The sequence below is a fragment of the Prunus avium genome, chromosome 3, assembly GCF_965620075.1.
Source record: "Prunus avium chromosome 3, drPruAviu1.hap1.1, whole genome shotgun sequence".
Classification (NCBI taxonomy): domain Eukaryota; kingdom Viridiplantae; phylum Streptophyta; class Magnoliopsida; order Rosales; family Rosaceae; genus Prunus; species Prunus avium.
Window position 1 is genome coordinate 14,126,951 of NC_142286.1, and position 9,461 is coordinate 14,136,411.

At 39.9% G+C, this 9,461-nt stretch overlaps 1 long non-coding RNA gene across 1 annotated transcript; it reads left to right on the forward strand.

Annotated features, from left to right (window-relative positions):
• The first annotated feature begins 583 nt into the window (after positions 1 to 583).
• LOC148295687 (uncharacterized) lies at positions 584 to 1,810 on the forward strand. The gene is made up of 3 exons (XR_015834789.1): positions 584 to 1,031; positions 1,135 to 1,242; positions 1,476 to 1,810. It is a non-coding gene; the product is annotated as an uncharacterized LOC148295687 (long non-coding RNA).
• Positions 1,811 to 9,461: the final 7,651 nt, after the last annotated feature.

Here is a 9,461-nt window from a genome sequence, read left to right on the forward strand (position 1 = left end):
ATCAGAGATCAAGTAATGGGACAAAACATTTCGACGGTTATAAACGAAAAATCAAGATTTAACGGTTATTTTAACTCCAATTTTGATGATTTTTTACAGCTACACTCCTTGACCCTATATGAATACAATGACTCAATTTGATCTTCAATTTAAAATATTTACACTAGTGGATACCACAAAATCTTATGTTGTATTTAATGAAAGTATAAATAAAAAGGGTCGTCTATTATATGTAAAGACGACGGTTTTTTTATGAAAGGGTCGTCTATTATATGTAAAGACGACGGTTTTTTTATGAAAGGGTCGTCTATTATATGTAAAGACGACGGTTTTTTTATGAAAGGGTCGTCTATTATATGTAAAGACGACGGTTTGTTTATAAAAGGGTCGTCTATTATATGTAAAGACGACGGTTTTTTATAAAAAGGGTCGTCTATTATATGTAAAGACGATGGTTTTTTATAAAAGGGTCGTCTATTATATACAAAGACGACGGTTTTTTTATAAAAAGGGTCGTCTATTATTAAGTAAAGACGACGGTTTTTGATAAAAAGGGTCGTCTTTTAAAACATGCGAAAAAATGGCCGCTTAAGTGAATTCGCGCTCGACAAATTTTCAAATTTTCACCCGTCTTTGAAAACCTTATCTCTCATTAACAAGCGTCGTCTTTTAAAACACGCTAAAAAAAGGCTACTTAAGTGAATTCGCGCTCGACAAATTTTCAGATTTTCCCCCGTCTCTGAAAACCTTATCTCTCCCTCCTTGAAACCCTCCTGCACTCTCTAAAACACCCTCATGAAACTCTCTACAAAATCATCAAAAAATCGATATCAATGAAGGAGTTGAGAGATTGAGGTCTTCGCAGATCCATAAGATGTAGAGGGAGGTTCTGTATTTGAGAATCAAAGCTGGTTGAAAGGTTTGATTTGAAAGATCTCGACCTTCACTTTCTTCAAAGAAGATCTCGCTCTCAGGCACTCAACTCGCTCATCAAACTCAGCGACTCGATCTAGAAAGACTTATGGAAATCGGTCTCTATATATATATATATATATATATGTTTGTTCATGTATTGTGCTAATTTCGTGGGATTTAAGTGAGTTTCTCATTTGGGTTTTTTATAAATATGCACAGCCGTCCCACAAGGCCTTCGTAATCAAGAAGAAGCTGACGAAGAAGATGAGGCAAAACATACCCATCCCTCACTAGATCCGTTTGTTTTTGGACCGACAACATCATCAGGTCCAAAATACTTTTTGTTTTTGTTGTTTACTTTAATTATTTTGGAATTTCATTGTTAATTTTCTGAATCTCTGATTTTTCATTTGTTATGGTGCCACCACAAGAACAGGTACTTTGCCAATTATGCCAATTGTGTTATGTTGTCATTCTAGAGCTGCATAGATCTTTTTGCTAAGGTTAGGTTACTGCTAAACAAGTTTATGTTTAAGAGTATTGGGGTCTCTTTCGTACAGGTCTTTCCTTTTCCGACACCAACAACTTGGAAAATGTGCAAGAAGGCAGAGCTAAGTCAACCCAAGAACAAATTGATGAAGTTAAAATCAAATTAGTAGAATTTGTGAGCTCCGTTATTTCTAATTATAGGTAGGAAGTATGTATGTAATAGAATAAAGATTGGTTGACTATGTAATAACTATTGACTCTTCAAAAAACTAAAGATAATAAAACGATGGTTTTATTGGAAAAACCGTCATCTGTATATATTATCAATGACCTCTTTTAACACCATAACGTCTTTTTATATACAATCAACGACGGTTTTACTAAAAAATCGTTGTTTTAGAGTTAATAGACGACAATATTTCAAGAAATCGTCGTCTTCCCATTTAATAGATGATGGCTTTTTAACAAAACCGACGTCTTTGGATATAATAAAACATAGTTCTTTACTTAATAATAGACGACCCTTTTTATAAAAAACCGTCGTCTTTACATATAATAGACGACCCTTTTTATATGAAAAGGGTCGTCTTTAATTCATAATATACGACCATTTTCATATAAAAAGGGTCGTCTTTACATATAATAGACGACCCTTTTTATAAAAAAACCGTCGTCTTTACATATAATAGACGACCCCTTTTATAAAAAAACCGTCGTCTTTACATATAATAGACGACCCCTTTTATAAAAAAACCGTCGTCTTTACATATTATAGACGACCCTTTTTATAAAAAAACCGTCGTCTTTACATATAATAGACGACCCTTTTTATAAAAAAACCGTCGTCTTTATATATTATAGACGACCCTTTTTATAAAAAAACCGTCGTCTTTACATATAATAGACGACCCTTTTTATAAAAAAACCGTCGTCTTTATATATTATAGACGACCCTTTTTATAAAAAAACCGTCGTCTTTACATATAATAGACGACCCTTTTTATAAAAAAACCGTCGTCTTTACATATAATAGACGACCCCTTTTATAAAAAAAACCGTCGTCTTTATATATTATAGACGACCCTTTTTATAAAAAACCGTCATCTTTACTTAATAATAGATTACCCTTTTTATTAAAAAACCGTCGTCTCTAAAAATAATAGACGACGGGGATTTACCGTCGTGGTTTTATGCATGAAAAGACGTCGCTCGATTTTACGACGGTTGAAAAACCGAATACACGACGGTGGATTACCGTCGTCTATTTCGATTTTTGTAGTAGTGTTCTAGCGAATGAATTTCACTCAAAACACACCAAATGACTCCTCCCACCATATAATGTTGTTGCCCAAGTTTTGGGCTCGATCCAATATCAATAGGTGTAAGAAATTGGAGAATTCAAGTTCAACGGCAGTTCGTTCCTAATTGGAGTGGTTGGGGTACTCCACACTTCTAGCCATTGCATTTCACTAAAAACTCACCAAATAACTCCTCCCACCATATTATGTTGGTGCCCAAGTTTTGGGCTGGATCCGAAATCAATAGGTGTAAGAAATTGGACAATTCAAGTTCAAAGGCAGTTCGTTCCAAATTGGAGTGGTTGGGGTAATTCCTAGTTCTGGCGATTGGATTTCACTAAAAACACACCAAATGACTCCACCCACCATATTATGTTGTTGCCCAAGTTTTGGGCTCGATCCGAAATCAATGGGTGTAAGAAATTGGACAATTCAAGTTCAAAGGCAGTTCGTTCCAAATTGGAGTGGTTGGGGTAATTCATAGTTCTGGCAATTGAATTTCACTCAAAACACACCAAATGACTCCTCCCACCATATTATGCTGTTGCCCAAGTTTTGCGCTCGATCCGAAATCAATAGGTGTAAGAAATTGGACAATTCAAGTTCAAAGGCAGTTCGTTCCAAATTGGAGTGGTTTGGGTAATTCATAATTCTAGCGATTGGATTTCACTCAAAACACACCAATGACTCCTCCCACCATATTATGATGTTCCCCAAGTTTGGGGCTCGATCCGAAATCAATAGGTGTAAGAAATTGGACAATTCAAGTTCATAGGCAGTTCGTTCCACGTTGGAGTGGTTGGGGTAATTCCTAGTTCTGGCGATTGGATTTCACTAAACACACACCAAATGATTCCTCCCACCATATTATGATGTTGCCCAAGTTTTGGGCTCGATCCGAAATCAATGGGTGTAAGAAATTGGACAATTCAAGTTCAAAGGCAGTTCGTTCCAAATTGGAGGGGTTGGTGTAATTCATAGTTCTGGCGATTGGATTTCACAATCAATAGGTGTGAGAAACTGGACAATTCAAGTTCAACGTCAGTTCGTACCTAATTGGAGGGGTTGGTGTAATTCATAGTTCTGGCGATTGGATTTCACTCAAAACACACCAAATGACTCCTCCCACCATATTTGTCTGCCGCGCAAATCTCACGGCCTGGAGTTCCGGGCCGAGGGGACGTGCGTTAACACGGGGTTTCCTGCTTTTGGGTGCGGTGCGGTTGTGCGCAGGCGTGCCAGCACGGTTTACCGTGCGTTGATGTTTTGATGAGCGTTGGATGGGTGAATGGTGCGCCTGTTTGATCTGTCTTCTTTGTCAAACGATTGTAGCCGAGAGAGGAACTGGTCCCGGCTGTTAGGTTCACGGCCTGAACTACAAGGCCGTTGAATGATGGTGTTGGTGGTAGGTTTTGGGCGGTGCTCCAGCGCGCTACTCAGGGAGCGACGGTCGTGTGATATATGGGGTGAGTGAGCGAACAAACAGAGATGGTGCTCCGGCGCCTTGAAAATCAAGGGTCGTATGATATATTGATGAATAGATTCTGCTTAGAACCTAACACTACTCCTAGGAAAGCAAGTAAAGATATTGAAAGTGCATTACAGAAGAAAATAAGTTGCTCCGTGGGAGGCTTGTTTTGGTGTTTGAACCCTTTGAATGTAGCTTGAGCCTTGTATTTATAGGAAGAGTCCCTGGATGAGTAATCGAGGCTGAATTTATGCATAGTGGAGTCTAATTAGCGCAAGTGGGCAATCCAATCGACATTTGGGATCGTGAAGTATGGTGATGAGACCCCAGAAATCCTGGTGAATCTCGGCCGCCGCGCTCAATCGTGGGTTCTGAACCTCTGGCCGTGGAGATGCATTTATTGCCTGGATAGCTGGTGAACCAACATCTCAAGCTGTCAGAATTCTTGTGAGAATGTCCACGTCTAATCACTCTGATCTTCATCACCAAATCCTGACTTCAGTCACTTCCCACCTTCCCTAATGCATTAAATGCTACTTTGTGGCCAAGGGGTTTTGCTGCATTAAACAGGCACTACTTCATTAAATGAAGCCTGGATCCCTGCTGTCACGTGATGATTTGCCTTTAATGTCTTGGCCGTAATTTTGTTCGGCCTCGGCCTCGGTCTATGCTTGAGGCCGAGATGATCGTGCCTTAGCATTTCCTTCTTTTATTTTTAAGAAGGCGAAGTACCCTGGCGAAAGGCTGCGTTTCAGCCTCTGCAAACAAGTGCCAGGCCCGAGGTAAAGGGCTCCGTCGGCCTGCTCATGGCCGTGATTTATAAGGCACAAACAATATTATGATGTTCCCCAAGTTTTGGGCTCGATCCGAAATCAATAGGTGTGAGAAATTGGACAATTCAAGTTCGATGGCAGTTCGTTCCTAATTGGAGTGGTTGGTGTATTCCATACTTCTAGCGATTGGATTTCACTCAAAACTCACCAAAATGACTCCTCCCACCATATTGTGATGTTGACCAAGTTTTGGGCTCGATCCGAAATCAATAGGTGTAAGAAATTGGACAATTCAAGTTCGAAGGCAGTTCGTTCCAAATTGGAGTGGTTGGGGTAATTCATAGTTCTAGCGATCGGATTTCACTCAAAACACACCATATGACTCCTCCCACCATATTATGTTGTTGCCCAAGTGTTGGGCTCAATCCGAAATCAATAGGTGTGAGAAATTGGACAATTCAAGTTCAACAGCTATTCATTCCTAATTGGAGTGGTTGGTGTATTCCATACTTCTAGCGATTGGGTTTCACTCAAAACTCCCCAAATGATTCCTCCAACCATATTATGATGTTGCCCAAGTTTTGGGCTCGATCCGAAATGAATAGGTGTAAGAAATTGGACAATTCAAGTTCAAAGGCAGTTCGTTCCAAATTGGAGTGGTCGGGGTAATTCATAGTTCTAGCGATTGGATTTCACTCAAAACACACAAAATGGCTCCTCCCACCATATTGTGATGTGGCCCAAGTTTTGGGCCCGATCCGAAATCAATAGGTGTAAGAAATTGGACAATTCAACTTCAAAGGCAGTTCGTTCCAAATTGGAGTGGTTGGGGTAATTCATAGTTCTAGCGATCGGATTTCACTCAAAACACACCATATGACTCCTCCCACCATATTATGATGTTGCCCAAGTGTTGGGCTCAATCCGAAATCAATAGGTGTGAGAAATGGACAATTCAAGTTCAACGGCAGTTCGTTCCGAATTGGAGTGGTTGGTGTATTCCATACTTCTAGAGATTGGATTTCACTGAAAACACACCAAATGACTCCTCCCACCATATTATGATGTTTCCCAAGTTTTGGCCTCGATCCACAATCAATAGGTGTGAGAAATTGGACAATTCAAGTTCAACGTCAGTTCGTACCTAATTGGAGGGGTTGGTGTAATTCATAGTTCTGGCGATTGGATTTCACTCAAAACACACCAAATGACTCCTCCCACCATATTATGATGTTCCCCAAGTTTTGGGCTCGATCCGAAATCAATAGGTGTGAGAAATTGGACAATTCAAGTTCGACGGCAGTTCGTTCCTAATTGGAGTGGTTGGTGTATTCCATACTTCTAGCGATTGGATTTCACTCAAAACTCACCAAAATGACTACTCCCACCATATTGTGATGTTGACCAAGTTTTGGGCTCGATCCGAAATCAATAGGTGTAAGAAATTGGACAATTCAAGTTCGAAGGCAGTTCGTTCCAAATTGGAGTGGTTGGGGTAATTCATAGTTCTAGCGATCGGATTTCACTCAAAACACACCATATGACTCCTCCCACCATATTATGATGTTGCCCAAGTGTTGGGCTCAATCCGAAATCAATAGGTGTGAGAAATTGGACAATTCAAGTTCAACGGCTATTCATTCCTAATTGGAGTGGTTGGTGTATTCCATACTTCTAGCGATTGGGTTTCACTCAAAACTCCCCAAATGATTCCTCCAACCATATTATGGTGTTGCCCAAGTTTCGGGCTCGATCCGAAATGAATAGGTGTAAGAAATTGGACAATTCAAGTTCAAAGGCAGTTCATTCCAAATTGGAGTGGTTGGGCTAAATCCTTGTTCTAGCGATTCGATTTCACTCCAAACACACCAAATGACTCCTCCCCCCATAATATGATGTTGCCCAAGTTTTGGGCTCGATCCGAAATCAATAGGTGTAAGAAATTGGACAATTCAAGTTCAAAGGCAGTTCGTTCCAAATTGGAGTGGTTGGGGTAATTCATAGTTCTGGCGATTGGATTTCACTCAAAACACACCAAATGACTCCTCCCCCCATAATATGATGTTGCACAAGTTTTGGGCTCGATCCGAAATCAATAGGTGTAAGAAATGGGACAATTCAACTTCAAAGGCAGTTCGTTCCAAATTGGAGTGGTTGGGGTAATTCATAGTTCTAGCGATTGGATTTCACTCAAAACACACCAAATGACTCCTCCCACCATATTATGATGTTGCCCAGCTTTTGGGCTCAATTCGAAATCAATAGGTGTGAGAAATTGGTCAATTCAAGTTCAACGGCAGTTCGTTCCTAATTGGAGTGGTTGGTGTATTCCATACTTCTAGTGATTGGATTTCACTCAAAACTCACCAAATGACTCCTCCCACCATATTATGATGTTGCCCAAGTGTTGGGCTCAATCCGAAATCAATAGGTGTGAGAAATTGGACAATTCAAGTTCAACGGCTATTCATTCCTAATTGGAGTGGTTGGTGTATTCCATACTTCTAGCGATTGGGTTTCACTCAAAACTCCCCAAATGATTCCTCCAACCATATTATGCTGTTGCCCAAGTTTTGGGCTCGATCCGAAATGAATAGGTGTAAGAAATTGGACAATTCAAGTTCAAAGGCAGTTCATTCCAAATTGGAGTGGTTGGGCTAAATCCTTGTTCTAGCGATTCGATTTCACTCCAAACACACCAAATGACTCCTCCCCCCATAATATGATGTTGCCCAAGTTTTGGGCTCGATCCGAAATCAATAGGTGTAAGAAATTGGACAATTCAAGTTCAAAGGCAGTTCGTTCCAAATTGGAGTGGTTGGGGTAATTCATAGTTCTGGCGATTGGATTTCACTCAAAACACACCAAATGACTCCTCCCCCCATAATATGATGTTGCACAAGTTTTGGGCTCGATCCGAAATCAATAGGTGTAAGAAATTGGACAATTCAACTTCAAAGGCAGTTCGTTCCAAATTGGAGTGGTTGGGGTAATTCATAGTTCTAGCGATTGGATTTCACTCAAAACACACCAAATGACTCCTCCCACCATATTATGATGTTGCCCAGCTTTTGGGCTCAATTCGAAATCAATAGGTGCGAGAAATTGGTCAATTCAAGTTCAACGGCAGTTCGTTCCTAATTGGAGTGGTTGGTGTATTCCATACTTCTAGTGATTGGATTTCACTCAAAACTCACCAAATGACTCCTCCCACCATATTATGATGTTGCCCAAGTTTTTGGCTCGATCCGAAATCAATAGGTGTGTGAAATTGGACAATTCAAGTTCAACGGCAGTTCGTTCCTAATTGGAGTGGTTGGTGTATTCCATTCTTCTAGCAATTGGATTTCACTCAAAACTCATCAAATGACTCCTCCCACCATATTATGTTGTTGACCAAGTTTTGGGCGCGATCCGAAATCAATAGGTGTAAGAAATTGTAAAATTCAAGTTCAAAGGCAGTTCGTTCCAAATTGGAGTTGTTGGGGTAATTCATAGTTCTAGCGATTGGATTTCACTCAAACCACACCAAATGACTCTTTCCACCATGTTATGATGTTGCCCAAGTTTTGGGCTCAATCCGAAATCAATAGGTGTGAGAAATTGGACAATTCATGTTCAACGGCAGTTCGTTCCAAATTGGAGTGGTTGGCGTATTCCATACTTCTAGCGATTGGATTTCACAAAAAACTCACCAAATGACTCCTCCCACCATATTATGATGTTGCCTACGGTTTGGGCTCGATCCGAAATCAATACGTGTAAGAAATTCGACAATTCAAGTTCAGAGGCAGTTCGTTCCAAATTGGAGTGGTTCGGGTAATTCATTGTTCTAGCGATTGGATTTCACTCGAAACAGACCAAATGACTCCTCCCACCATATTGTGATGTTGCCCAAGTTTTGGGCTCGATTCGAAATCAATAGGTTTAAGAAATTGGACAATTCAAGTTCAAAGGAAAATCGTTCCAAATTGGAGTGGTTGGGGTAATTCATAGTTCTGGTGATTGGATTTCACACAAAACACACTAAATGACTCCTCCCACCATATTATGATGTTGCCCAACTTTTGGGCTCGATCCGAAATCAAAAGGTGTGTGAAATTGGTTTTCAAACCGTCGTAAAATCGATCGACATCTTTTGCAAAGTAAAACCACGACGCAAAATCACCGTCGTTGTTATGACAAACATCGTCATTAACAAAAAAACAACCGACGTCTGTATATTGAAAAATGAACAAAAAACATTTCCTGGAGAAGAATAGACGACCTATTTTATACGACCTCCGTCGTGTAAAAGAATACAATACGTCTTTAAATAAATAAAATATGACGTTATTAAATCATACGACGTCTAATATATTTATATAACCGTCGTGCAATAGTAATGCCACTTCGTTTTTTCCATTAATATTGACGTGGAAATAGCGGTTAGGGTAAATCACCGACGTTGTTGTAACAAACAACGTCAATTACAAAACAAAACCGACGTCTGTACACTGAAAAATGAACCTGTCTGCC